Genomic DNA, 14409 nt, shown 5'->3' on the forward strand with positions numbered 1-14409 from the left:
TTTCCTCTCCTGCTGTCCCCCCTCCTCTGTCCTCGTCTACCTTGCCTCTACCCTCCCTCCCTGCCCCCTCTCATGCTCCTTCTTCACCTCCTTCTTCTACACCTCTGCAGGGCGTACCTCTGATCTGTTCCCCTCCCCGGAAGGCCTTCAAGGTTGGCAATCGCCTCCACATTGCCACTCTTAGCGCTCGCTCTGCCATCAAGCATTCCTCTGATATCTGTCGCCTTCTCGAGGAACGGGACCTTGACATCCTCGGCCTCACTGAGACATGGTTCACAGCCAGCTCTGTCACTAGCTTTGACACACTCCTACCTGATGGTTACATGATCCTCTCTGTTGCCAGGCCTAACCGTGCTGGGTGTGGTGTTGCCCTTATCTTCCCTGAGTGGATTCCTGCCACTGTCATTCCTACGCAGACCTACTCCTCTTTTGAATGTCTTGTCTGCCGACTCGCTCTCTCTCCCAGCCATTCCCTTACCGTGGCTACCATCTATCGGCCACCTGGTCAAATTTCCCTCTTCCTCTCTGAGTGGGCTGACCTCTCCTCCTCACTCCTGTCCGCTACCACTCAACTCTTCTTTCTTGGTGACTTCAACATCCACCTGGATGCCTCCTGTCCCCCCACTGAACTCTTTCGTGACCTCTGCGACTCTCTCTCACTCTCTATTCTCCCGTCTGGGCTTACCCATTCTGCAGGGCACACTCTTGATGCTCTGATCTCTTCTGACCTTCCCCTCTCCTTCCCCTCTCCGTCCCTCTCTCCATTCCTCTCTCCTGGAGTGATCACTTTATCCTATCCTCCCACCTCACCCTCCCTACCCCTCAGGCAAAGCCACCCTCATCATCGCCACCCACCTTCTCGGCCATCCGACCCATGAAGCGCGTGTCAGTTGAGGCTTTCGCTGCCACCTTCTCGCCCCCCCGTCCCCCTTCGGCTGACTCCCACCCTGACACAGCCCTCTCCATGCTCCACTCTGCTACATCTGATACTCTTGATATCCTTGCCCCTGTCATGAGAATCCGCCTGAAGCCCAAAGCCAAATGTAACTCCTGGTATGACTCGGATCTCGTCACCTTTAAACGCAAGTGCAGGGTGGTTGAGAGGAAATGGCGTGCTTCGTGTTCATCCTCTGACAAACTGGCCTGCCGCCTGCTCCAAAGGCAATACCGTCTCTCCGTTCTCATCAAGAATAGAGCCCTTATCCAAGCCCGCATCTCTGCGGCATCTAACAACTCGGCTGAACTCTTTAAAATCTGCAAGGAGCTTGCCAACCCTGCTGCAGTCTCTACCTCTCCTGTCCCCTCCCAGGCCCTCTGCACGGCACTGGCCTCTCACTTCATCTCTAAAACTCAGGACATCCTGTCCTCACTCTCCTCCTATCACCTCCCTCCCTCTCTTCCCTGGTCTTCCTCTGGCCCTTCTGCAGCCACCCCTCATCCCTCCTTCTCTGCCTTTCCCCTTTTTTCTGCTGACAAGGTCTCCAGACAAGTCCGATCTATGAAAGTCTCGTCTAAACAGGTTCAACCCTGTTCCTCCAAAACTATCAAGGACCACATCGACTCCCTGGCTCCCGCCCTGGCTGACTTTTGCAACTACTCCTTCGCCTCTGGAGTCTTCACATCCCCCCTCAAGCACTCCCCTGTGCACCCTCTTCTTAAGAAACCCCCTTCCGACCCCTCCTGCCCGGCTAACTATCGCCCAATCTCCATCACTCCCTTCCTGGGCAAGCTCCTGGAGAAACTGGCCATCTCCCAGCTTAACCTCCATGCTGAATCTGTTGGTAGCCTTCATGACCATCAGTCTGGCTTCAGAGCTGCCAGAAGCACGGAAACTGCTCTCCTGAACATCCGTGAAGACTTACTCTCCAACCTTGATTCTAACACTCCTTGTGTTCTCATTTTGCTCGATCTCTCTTCTGCCTTTGATGCTGTCCACCATGCCATCCTGCTCAACCGTCTCCGTGATAACCTGGGTATCACTGGTCAGGCTCTGGCGTGGCTGACTTCTTTCCTTTCCAATCGACCCTCCCAGGTCCAACTTGGGTCCTTCCTCACTGACGTCTTCTTCTCCACCTGTGGTGTTCCCCAGGGATCTAATCTCTCTCCCTGACTTTTCAACCAGTACCTGTCACTCCTTGCTCACTGCATCGCCGCCCTCTGCCCCAACTTTCAGTGCTATGCGGATGATACCCAGCTCATTTTCAGGCTACCCTCGGCCTCCTCCTCTCCTTCCCTCTCTGACTGTCTGTCTGCTATCCAGGTAGGGTGTGCCGCCAATGACCTCTGCCTTAATGCCAGTAAGACTGAGATTCTACTCATTGGCACATCCACTCCCTCCTTCCCTGCAGCTCTCTGGCCGGCCTCTCTTGGCCCTCTTCCTGCTCCTACCTGCAAGGCTAAAAACCTCGGGGTCATCTTCGACTCTACACTCTCCTTCTCTCCTCACATATCTGACGTCTCTAAGAAGTCACACTACCAGCTGCACCTCCTCAGAGGTATTCTTCCCTTCCTCTCCTTCCCCCAGAAGCTCACTGTCTCCCGAGCCCTTGTTCTCTCGAAGCTGGACTACTGTAACAGCCTCTATCTTAATCTGCCTGCCTCCACTCTCCGCCCTCTGCAACTCATCCAGAACAGAACTGCGAGACTTGTCTTTGGCCTCAAGCCTAGGGACCGTATCTCTCCAGGACTGAAATCTCTACACTGGCTCCCAGTGGCTGCGAGGATTAAGTTCAAAACCCTCTGCATTATCCACAAGGCCTTCTGGGGCCTGGGGCCAAAATACCTTCAACTCTCTCTCCCTAAATATCTTCCTTCCCGAGCCCTTCGCTCATCCGTCTCCAACTCCCTCAGGGTCAGCCGCTTCTCAAAGCAACGAGCTGGGGGTAGATCTCTCTTCACGGCAGGGGCCTCCCTCTGGAACAGCCTTCCTGCTTCCCTGAAACTTGAGGAGAACCATCACCGGTTCCGGAAGCACCTCAAAACCTTCCTCTTTGCCTCTGCCTTCTCTGTCCCTCTCCCCTGCTAAATTCTACACTGAAATTGCACTGAATCTGCAACTGGGCCACTCTCACCGACCTCGGTCCTGGGCCCAGCCACTCTCCACCTGCACTGCCTCCCTGGCATCGCATCCCCTGCACTGCGGGACTGTCTCTGTATCCCTACAGCCCCCCCTTCCCAGCACTTGCCTGCACTTACCTTGCACTTGCCACCAGCTGGCCCAATTTATTTATTTATTTTTATTCTACTTACTTGTACTGCACTTCCCCCTCCCCTTCCCCTTGCACTTGCACTTTTCCCTTCCCCTACCCCTGCACTTGCGCGGTCTGAATGATACCTGGCCTAGTAGGATCGTTGTCTGTCTTCCCCTTGTTCCCCCCCTGCCTCGTTGCGCCTCGAAACACTTGTGTATAGGCGCGTTACAAATGCCATATCATATCATATCATAAGTCGTCCTGTTCACCCTCTGGATGGAAAGCAGAAAGTGGATATGGCACAGTACCCTGACCACACCTATGCACAGCTTACCCCTCATTGTCAGCAAGTGTGCAGGACTGGTAAGCCTGGTCCTGTGCGGCAATGACACGTAGGTCAGCATGCAACACCTCACGTGATACGTGTGCTTCCTCTTGCAAGGTAGCACGTGTAACACAGAGTTCTGCCTGCATGGCCTCGCATGACATCTGGAGCACCTACCGCCATGCACGTAGGCCAGCCGAGATGGTATTCTCAAGCTGCTCCAACCTCTCCTCTGACCGCTTCCTCTGGGACATGTTGAGCACACCCAGAGTAGATCTGAAAGATTGATGGTTGTTCCTCAGGGCCTTCCTATGATGTGTGCCTCTGCGTGAGCAGCAAGTGCTTGACGCAGAGACACAATTTCAGCCCGGTGTGCCCTGTCTGAGGCTGCCATGCCCAGCCTGAGTGAGCGGGCCGTGGACTGTGCTGCCCGCTGCTGGAGATCCACCTGCCTAGCAGGGGGGAACACGGATTGGGCCACACGTTCCATGCTCTGAGCGATCTTATCAATAGCTGCCCCCTGTTGATCTGAATTGGCATACATGGATTGCTCCCACCCAGTATACCCACGTGGCGCAGAGCCACCACGTTGCTGGACTCGACCCCCACGGGGCCCAAGGAGCCGTGGTCCTCGCTGGATTGGCACCACCCGCGGCTGCAGGACTACATCCCTACATCCCAGGCACATCAGCAACTGGTGTGGAGTGTGACCGTGTTTCCCGATCCACCACAGGCGGAGGTTCCAACACCGTCTGGCCCCTCAGTGCAGGTGTCGCGGACAGAAGATCGTCCACATCAGAATCACTCACCGTCGATGAATGGACATGACGCGCATCCAACTCAACATCGTTGTCAGAGTGATCATCCGAGCTAGACTGATTGCCTGCCCTGGACACGATGGTCTGGAGCACAAGTGGGTTCTCATGGCCTACTACCCCACGACCCCCACTTGTGCTGGGTTGCTCATGTAATAGCAACCCCGTGTCAGGAATGACATCACCATCGTCTGGCTCCATTGCGTCGTCATCTGTAATGTGGAAAAAACAAACATGAGTACACAGGTCAGAAGCACATAACCCACTTACACACAGACATCACATCGACAGCCAACACATGAAGCAGACATGTCACACACAAATGAAATTCCGGCATGCATCCAGTGGCATTGATATGCAAACACATCCCAAATGCAGAAATGGATGTGTGTAAATAACGAAGCCTACACACGTACTGAATGTAGTAAATCACCTCCATCACACACCACCTCTGTCAGGCACATGTCACAGGCAGAAATGACAGATGGCAACAAAGAGATGGCACATACCATAAGCATGTCTAAACTGCCAAATGGCCACAGCTGCAAGTGAATCCAAACACACCCTGACACACGTAATATGCATGTACACATGCATCACTAAATCATCAGCACCAATATAACTATACCCATCTGCAGCTCAGCCAGTACCAGGCGTCATGGGCCTTGTAGACATAGTGAATGTCCCAAGCAAAGTGAGGGCCTACAACCAGGCATGAGGAACCATAATGCCCATTACGGTCGGAGCTGCCGGCAATGAAGCCTCCAGAACACCCCTCAGGGCCTGATTGAGCACATTGTGCATTGATAGTGCCCTAAACCATTATTCAGTGTGTCAAATCATCACGGCCAGGCCCCACCAGATTAGCTAAGTGGGCCTGGGCGTACAGATACTGCACGACAGTGCACCTTCAGGATTATGCGAGTTGAATATAACAGGCGCAATGCTGAAATCTCAGCAGCATTAACGTTAATCAACTACATATTAGTCATGCAACAAAAAAGCTGCAGAGGACACATGTGTAAATGAACACTTTCACACACACATAAGTGAGTAGCCGCAATGTTGCACTACACAACGTTGAAGCTGCTTGCATATGTACATGTGAAATTGTTCAAAAACACCCATGTCCATATACACCCATATAGTGATTATGAACAGCATCCTATACAGCAAAGCAAGCAGCTACAATGCTGCTTGCTCTGATGTATGTGAAAGTGTACACATACACATGTGCAGGCAGCTCCACAGTCTTTACAACCCGATTGGCAGGGTATAGTCAATCTGCGGCCTATACCAGTTAGTATAGGCCGCAGATTGACCAATCAACTTTGCTAAACACCCGCTAGGGTGTTCCAATACTGAGTACATGTGTCACAGGATGCACCTGTGCCCGTGCCTTTCATGACAGTGAAGGGATGACAATCTGACCATACATGCCAGGTCGCTTTGACATTGCAGCAGTAAGTAGGCATGTAGAGCGGTGTAAAATGGCTCAGAAGTGGGTTGTTGCAGTGCAGAACATGTGTATGTTACCGACTATCTACATCAACAAGTACATTATGATGTCAATCAATAAACATGAAGGCAATGTAAGTGCAAGGTCAGGCATCACGTGCAAGGTGCATGCAATGGGTTGCATGGCTACAGGCAGCCCCCCCCTTACTGAAAATGCAGGGAGGCATTGCATGGCAGTGAAAGGTTGACCAGAGAGCTGTGTATTGGCAGACAGTGTTGAGTAGCGTCAACTACATCATCTGAGTCAACTGACAACACAGCAGATGAGAATGGGACAGCAAGAAGGACACATGATGAACCCTCTGTGGTACACCCATTTGAGCAGAAGGCACTACACCAGTTGAACGGAGTCAGGGGGCCTGAAACAGGGGGAGGCCTGTGCCCCACACAGACTATGACACCCTAAACATGTTCGTGATGCAGGACTCAGCCAGAGTGAGCATGGAATGGATGATCAAATGCCATTACATGTATGTCATCCTGGACACGTACTACAATGATCATCCTGCCAAGGACACATAGGGGCATGCATGGAATGCACATGGAACATGAATGGACACTCATGTCCCTGCTGAGCATCTGCCATCTGCACAGTCCGAGTGAGACACCCTGCATCAAGGACAAAGGATGTACCCCACAGTATGTGTCTGGCAGGTTGGCAGGGGGAAGTGTGCATGTACACAGGAGCATTGAACAGGCCACTGCAGTAGTCCAACATGTTACCTACCAGTGCAATGGTGTAATAGTGGTGCAATGGGGTGGAGGGGCAAGGGAGCATGCCTACGTGGAGTACCCGCATGCAGGCAGAACACACATGCACATCAGTCAAGCAATGACATAGTCTGAGTACTGAGTGGAAAGACACCCCAGGCTACATGCAGAAGGGGCAGTGAGCTGGAACATGGACCGGAGGGGCAGCGGGGTGACTAGCATGTCAGTAGGGTGCAAGTGTGGTGATGAGGACAGTCCCTGTCTGCACTACATGTCCAGCATGCTGCACAGCAGGCACGCATCAGTGAAGCATTGCATGGCTCGCACATGAGAACCATGTACACATAGCATGTATAGGCAGTCAAGCACAACACATCTCACAAGCAAACCACACATGGGCTGGACAAACACGCAAGAACACTCACTGGACAGGGCATCAAAATCCAGCATCTCTCCCACTCCTTCAACCAATTCTGCCGGTATGAACTCTGCAGCGATCACCTCGAGTTCTTCCTCCTCAGGTGGTGGCTCACTGCCAGTCACCTGAGTCATGGCATAATTGGAGGCACGCTTTAGCTTAGCACAGCGTCGGAGGTCATCCCAATGCTTTTTGCACTCCTGAGCTGTGCGCACCTCATGTCCGAATGAACTAACACCCTCCGCAACATGCTTCCAGTGGTCCCAAGGCTGGGCAGCCGTAGTGTGACAATTTGGGCCCACTAGCATATCACAGTCGTGTTCCGACACGTAGCCCACAAGGAAGTCCAGTTCCTGCTAGCCGAAAGGCTTCTTCCTTGACGTGCCGGAGGCCGGAGCCGTGTCTGGGGTGCCAGCCTCTTGTGCAGGTGCAACCTTCCTCCTCTTGGGCAGTGATCCAGACCCTGACTGGCAAATGCCGCCCTGATCAATAGGGGCAGTGGCACTGGTGTGACCCAAGGGAGTGGCAGGTGGAACTAGGACAGAAGCCCTGACTTGCGTCAGTGGCTGCTCTTGACTGAACCCAGCGCAGCAACAGCCGCTGTGCCACGGTCATTGACCGAGACTGTCCTGGCTGGCAGACTCACAGCCGGGGTGGTGTCGGCTGCATCTGCCCATGCAGTTGCCAACACCCGGCTACTCGGGGCAGCAGATGACAACACTGCCTCAGGGACACGTGCCTCCTGACCACCTGGAAATCATGTGCCAACGCAGCATGTGCTGGCCGACCCTGAGCCTGGGTGGTGGTGGCCACAGCTGCACCTGCAGCTACCACTACCCTTGGGCCTGTGGCAGTCGATGAAACGGACTGCTGGGTCACATGGGCGCCATTGTCAGATGCAAGAGCTGCACCTCCCGGGAACCACAGGGGGTGGTGGCATCACTGCACCAACACATGGCAGAACATCCTTCCGAAGTGGCGCACCCCTTCCTCTTCCCCCTCTGCAGCCACCCTGGAGTCCCCTACTCCCTGGTCACCCTGGCCACGTCCCTGACCACGCCCACCACGTGAAGGACGCCCAGCTGAGGCGCCCCTCACCTTTCGTGGCCTCCCAAACATGGAACAGATGTAGTAGTGCCAATGGGAGGTGTACACGACAACTGTCCTGGGCAATTGGGGTGGAGGGGGTGGGGTACTAGATGTAAACAGCACCCCTGTGCGCCTTCAAGGCTGTATGTGACCCCGGTGATAAAGTGACGGGTCACGCAATGCTCAGGCACCCCAAAACTGCAGTAAAACCGTGCATGCAACCCCCGGTAGCCCACGTGTGTGAAATTAACCTCCCATAGTACGCGGTGGCACCCAGGGACACGAAAAACACATACACATGGGACACGCAGGCTACTATGACCTCGAAAACGGGTATGCGATACACAGGGGGACCCCGCAGTGTGAAAAATTGCGTGCGCAACTCATCATCTGACTAGCGTGGTAATGAAAAATACACGTAGCCAATAACCCCGCCAAAAGAAGAGATACGTCCTTGATCCGCTGTGAAGTGGTGATAGCGCATGAAACAACCAGAAGTAGCAACATTCGCGTTGGTCTCCACGAAAAGCACGTACAGTGAAATGCTGGGCCCCGCTCACCTTTAACCCATGCTGTGGGAAACGCCTGTGTGCGTCACGTCACTTACGCGCTTAGGCCCTTTCCTCGAATTACACGCATTAACACGGGGACGTGCTGTTTTTTCACGTGCTGAATCACTATGCACCCGTGCCGAGGGAAATGCCTGCACATGTTACGTCACATACACGCTTACACACTAAGGGCCTTTCCTCGAATTACACGCTGATGTGCTGTTTTTTCACGTGCCAAATCATTCCATATCAAGCTGGCCACACAACAACACACGGAAGACCATGCTCCTGGCCAGAAGGCCATTTTCCTGCCCCCCAGAGCCCCGAGCCAACTCCCACCATCCATCTGCTGCTGCCTGCCTGCCTGCTGGCCATGTGCCCTGCTATTTGGTGCCTGCACATCAGCCATCTGCAGGGGTCCAGTTGCTGTGACCACCCCTGCTGGAACAGAAGACTCCCGACTGCAGTTCCATCGCTCCACAGCCCAGCACCAGGACCCAGTTGCCCACCCACACCTGCCTCGGGGGTTGCCATGTCGGGGAAAACACCATCTTAGACCACTGGCAACCCCCAGCCAGAGAGGGAGAGGGCTACCAGCTTCACAGCAGGAGAGGTTGGCATCCTGGTGGAGCAAGTCCTGGTGTATTATGATGCCCTCTTCAGAAGAACACACTCCGACAAGGATGGATGGAGAAGGATCTGGATGGACATCATGGTTGCCATCAAAGCGGAGGGGGTGGCAACCGGAGACCGACCACACGTCCATAAGTGCTGGGAGGACTTCAGGTCCAGGACCCTCAGGAAGGCTCGGCGCCTCTTGGACGCAGCGGATGCAGTGGGGTGCCAGGTCCGCCTTACCAACGACCAGATGAGGGTCCTGGAATGCATTCGCCCAGCGCTTCATCTCCAGGTCCTCGAGAGGCAGACCCGTCAGGAGTCAAGCGGTAAGTGTCCATGCATACTGATTGGATGCAGTGCATGTTGAGGTGTGCCAGGAGTGTGCAGCTTGGACATATGTCTGGAGAGGCCCATGTATGGATGTGTATGTGCAGGGACATGAGCCTGCTGCATGTGAGTCCAGTCATGTGTGATGCACATCAATGGTGTATGTGTTCCAAAGCATGATGCACAAATGCATGTGGAGACGCACACATGTTAGCATTTCTGTGTATGTACTATGCCATGGTTGGGGTGTGACGCATGGATGCTGGTTCCACCTTCATGTACATGCACGGTGTACGTGTGTGTGTGTGTGTGTGTTTGACATGTGTGCGACTGTGATACGCCATGGATGCATGTGACACAGACATGTAGGAAGCCAATTGGCAGATGTGACATAGTTGCCGATGATTGCACTGTGACAGGTGGTAGAGATGTACAGATGCATGTCTCTCTGGTGGCATGTGTGCATGTGTTTGGCACTCCCCATGTTGCTTGTGATGTCAGGCTAACCTTCGGATATTCATGTTGTTGTGTGTGTATGGATGCTGCTGCCTGCTGCATCATTCCTGTTCATTTGTGCATGTGTGTGGGTTCAAATGATATGTGTGTTGGGGAGTGTGATGCCATCTGTGAGGTTTGACACTGCCACTCAAGTTCAACTGTCATGTGTGTATCAGACCATTGTACAGTGCCCTGATGCCTGTGTTCTGTCTCTCCCTGTCTGCAGCGTCGACTGAAGAAGAGGGTGGAGACGGTGCTGTGGAGCACAGCGGCAGGGATCCGACGACGAGCCGGAAACGCAAGGCCCACCTCCCCTCCCAGGTAGTCATCTCTTCAGGGAGTGAGGAGTCTAGTGCTGCGTCCATGGCCGCAGCTGCCGAGGGAAGGTCCAAGAGGCGGAGTTTGGAGGTGGACTCCTCGGCAGCAGTAGGGGCAGCTGAGCCCACACAGGGGCTTTATGGAGAAAGATGGCACGGAGTCATCCAGGTTGGTGGGGGGTTTTGTTGAGGAGGAGGCCGTGGAAGGCCCACGCATGGGGCCTGGAGGGGGGATTCCACTGGTTCTAGTGGTGCAGTCCAGGGGCAGGGACAGGAGGCAGCACAGGCCACTGCAGAGGTGCCTGTGTGCAATCCTGTCCCCGATCCTGTGACTGCATCATCCGGCACCATCAGGGATGCCTCCGTCCAGACCCGTTTTCAGGGAGGGGATGCGCATACAACAACTGGCCTTCCTCTCCCTGCGGACGTGACCGTATTGAGCCTGTCCTAGCTGGGATGGCGTTGCACCAACGTGGTATTCAGGTTGACGTGCAGGGTTCTCGTCTGGACAATGCACGTCATTTCGAATACCTCTTTGGCCACGTCGACCTACTAGGACAGGTCGTCGGCACTGGGTTCATCCGTTGCTGGAACTTCTTGTGACCCCCTCCTCAACTGAGCCCCCTATGCACCAGTCGTCCTCCATGCCATCTTCCGTCTTCCGGCCCAAGTATCACCTGGGCCCCCTGTGGAGCTGCCCCTGAGCCAGCAGCCAGACTGGTGGAGGACACATCCCTGCCACAGTCGGGAGTCGGAGGTCCAGCAGGGGTGGCCACCCCACCAACTGGAGCCCAGCAAGAGGAGGACGTGCAGGCATCAACAGGCAGGGCACGTGCACGGCAGCAGCAGGCTCAGGGTGGGAGCGATCATGGCTCGGGGCCATCAACATCCCAGGGGCAGGCATCGGCCTTCGGGAAGGAGGACCCAGGATTGGGAGTGTCTTCTGTGTGACAGCGGTTGGGCCAGCAAATAGATGCGGAGCGGCGGCGGGCTGAGAGGGCACAGTTCACAATGGTCAGGGCGGAGAACTCCATGCGCCAAGCATTGAGGTGGGCTGCGTGCCTCGAGGCAACTCGCAGGGAGTTGGGGGAGGCCACGGCTGCATCCCTGCGAGACCTCGAGGCCAGGGAAGAGGCCCGCCTCCGGGACATTGAAGTGGAGTTCGATGACATGAGTCAGGGCCTGCTGGCAGGTTGCCGTCAATGGGGGTGGGGCGGGGGACATGAGTCGGGGCCTGTTGGCAGGTTGCCGTCAATGGGGTTGGGGGACCGGATTCGGGGCCTGCTGGCAGGTGCCCATCACTGGGGGTGGGGTGGGGGACATGAGTCGGGGCCTGCTTGCAAGTGCCCATCACTGGGGGGTGGGGTGGGGGACATGAGTCGGGGCCTGCTGGCAGGTTGCCGTCAATGGGGGTGGAGTGGGGGACATGTGTCAGGGCTCCCAAATGCATGGTGACATCTGGCCTGCCTGCGGGGCATGCCCAGGGGTGATGGGATTCCTGCGGGACATGCCCAGGGGTGATAGGCTGCCAGTGGATCAGCATACAGCCCCCCAACCACAAAAACGCGCTAAAAACAACAGACAGCCCTCATGCGCCAGCGAAATCGCGTGGAAAACACCCCGCGCACCTCTCGGAATATGCGTACTCCGCTCACGCCAGCGAAATCGCATGGAAAACTCCCCGCGCACCCCTCGGAATATGCGTACCCCGCTCGCGCCAGCGAAATCGCATGGAAAACTCCCGCGCACCCCTCTGATTACACGCACCCCGCGCGCCAGCGAAATTGCCTGGAAAAAGTCCCCCCTGTGGTGTGGGCTGCCTGTGGGGCATGTAATGGGGTGATGGGCTGCCTGCGGGGCATGCCCAGGGTGGGGAAAAAAGAGGAGAAACAACAAACTAGTAAACAAAACACTGATATTGCACACCTAGATGATGTGTATATCAAGTGAACTACAGTAGAAAAACTTGGGGTGCAGAAGAGAGTAAGACCACCCTGGCACAAGGTGGAACATATATAACGAAGAAGAGTCCTAACTAGAGATCCTTGCGCCCCCTGCTCAACCACTATACTGAGATCAGTCAATATACTGAGTTATGTGGAGATACTGCCATATATTGGCCAAGCCAATGTGCACAGGTTTTCTTATAGTAATTGTACTGCCATTAGGCACAAAGCAAACAAGAGTATGTTCTTATAAGGTAATACTGGCATATGTAGGTGCAGCCAGCATGGAAATGTATGGACATAGTCAGTGTGAAAATGTGTTTATACTGTCATATATTGTGGGCAAAGGCATCATGAAAATCTGTTGGGAAATGCTCTTGTGTGCTGTTGGTGACTTGCATCTATTGGATTTTTGGATTGGAGTTACCCTACAAAACCAATTGCAATCTGTGTGGCTTTTTACACAATGTTTCACAAAGTGAAACCACTGTAACACATTAAAAAGAAATTCTCTGAGGTGAGGGAATTTCCTCATGAACCCCACTTGGTTGGTTTGTGCTCCCTTGCTACGCCGAGTCGCTCTGCCATATTTATGGGGAATATTTACACCTTTCCAATACAATTATTGACCAGACACCACTACAGAGGTAGGAATACAGTGTAGCCAACTAAACAATGCGGGCAGTTATGGTTTTTAAAGCCAAAAATCAACAGAAGAGCTTGCACCAATGATATCTTAATTGGGCTAACCATATGTTTTGCCTACTAGCTTTCCAGACCACATGGGTTACTCCCCACCCTCATGGGGAAGAGACTTTGTGGATTTCCAAAGGCAGCATACGCAAACATGGAGTTAGACAAAAACAAATTTAATTGCTGTAAGATCCTCTGCTTTTAAAAACAAGCATTGGCAATGCCAAAAGTTGCGGCTTTTGAGAAAGGCACTTGCCAGGCACTATCGTAGTGGTATTAACTGGCCATTGTTGGTAGCAGCTGCAAAATGGTGTGAGTAATAGCAGTGCCTGGCAGATACCTAATACTTATGCACAAGCCAAAACTGTTGTTTTCTCAATGCTTGTTTTTACAGGACTTCTGTGAAGGTCACGCAGAGTGCTTATAAAATGAGCAGCTAAAGGCAAGCACGTTTACGACTCAAATAAAGTCATTGGGCCTCATTACGAGGTTGGAGGTAGCCATGCCGTTTATACTGGCATGACTACCCCCAAACTCGGGTCCAGCTCTGGGTCCCGCAAAAGGGGAATTACCGGCCCGCTGAGGTCAGAATGGCCCGGTAGTTCCCCTTGCACGGGAGCCGGAGCCGGTACGTGCCCATTCCCATTTGAGCCCCCATAGTGCTCAATGGGAATGGGGAGGATGGTAGCATACCGTTGCACCCATCCAGTTCTGCTTGCGGGTGCCGTGCTGCACGCCTGGTCTGACCAGGTGTGAAGAGCGGCACCCGCGAGCAGAACTCGTAATGTGGCGGCAAGGTAACAACGGCGCCGGTAGCAATACCAGCGCCGTTGTTGCCTTACCGCCACTATTATAATGAGGCCCATTAACTCTTGGGAGACTGCTTTGAAAAAACGCTGGCAGTGGCAGGCACTTCGAGTGCAATGTTTGATGGTAAAACGTGATTAAAGCGAGCTTAAAGAGTTCCCATGAGGACGTGTTTTGGGCGGGGAGGGGCAGGAACTGGGTGGGAATTGCCATGGGGATTTGCATGGCCATGGTCAGTCAATGGGTGGGCAAATAACCAAACAACACCTACAGGCTGTGTCCTTCCTCATTTCCCCCCACCCCACTATCTGTACTGTAATGCAATAGTTTTGGCTTATACACCTAATAGTCCAAACTAAAAATGAGCATTTTAAACTGGAAGGCACATATTTGAAGAGAGCTCAGTGGGTTGATGTGCTTGCTGCATAGCTCTCTATCGCCTCTTAAACCCAATAACCCCCCCACCCCACCACTTCCTCGTCGCTTTATAAACATTTTTATCGCTCCAGAATGTTGTCGTTCTAAGACGCAAATAAAGTCTGTCGCGGAAAAAGTAAACGTGCCATTTTTTAGAGGCATGGCCGC

General features: G+C 53.8%; 1 protein-coding gene across 1 annotated transcript in view; it reads left to right on the plus strand.

Moving 5' to 3' along the window:
- TRIM2 (tripartite motif containing 2) overlaps positions 1-14409 on the plus strand; it is a 601585-nt gene that overhangs the window by 164897 nt on the left and 422279 nt on the right. The gene's annotated exons all lie outside the window — the stretch shown is intronic.

This window comes from Ambystoma mexicanum, chromosome 6q, assembly GCF_040938575.1.
Source record: "Ambystoma mexicanum isolate Mex_15411 chromosome 6q, UKY_AmexF1_1, whole genome shotgun sequence".
Taxonomy (NCBI): domain Eukaryota; kingdom Metazoa; phylum Chordata; class Amphibia; order Caudata; family Ambystomatidae; genus Ambystoma; species Ambystoma mexicanum.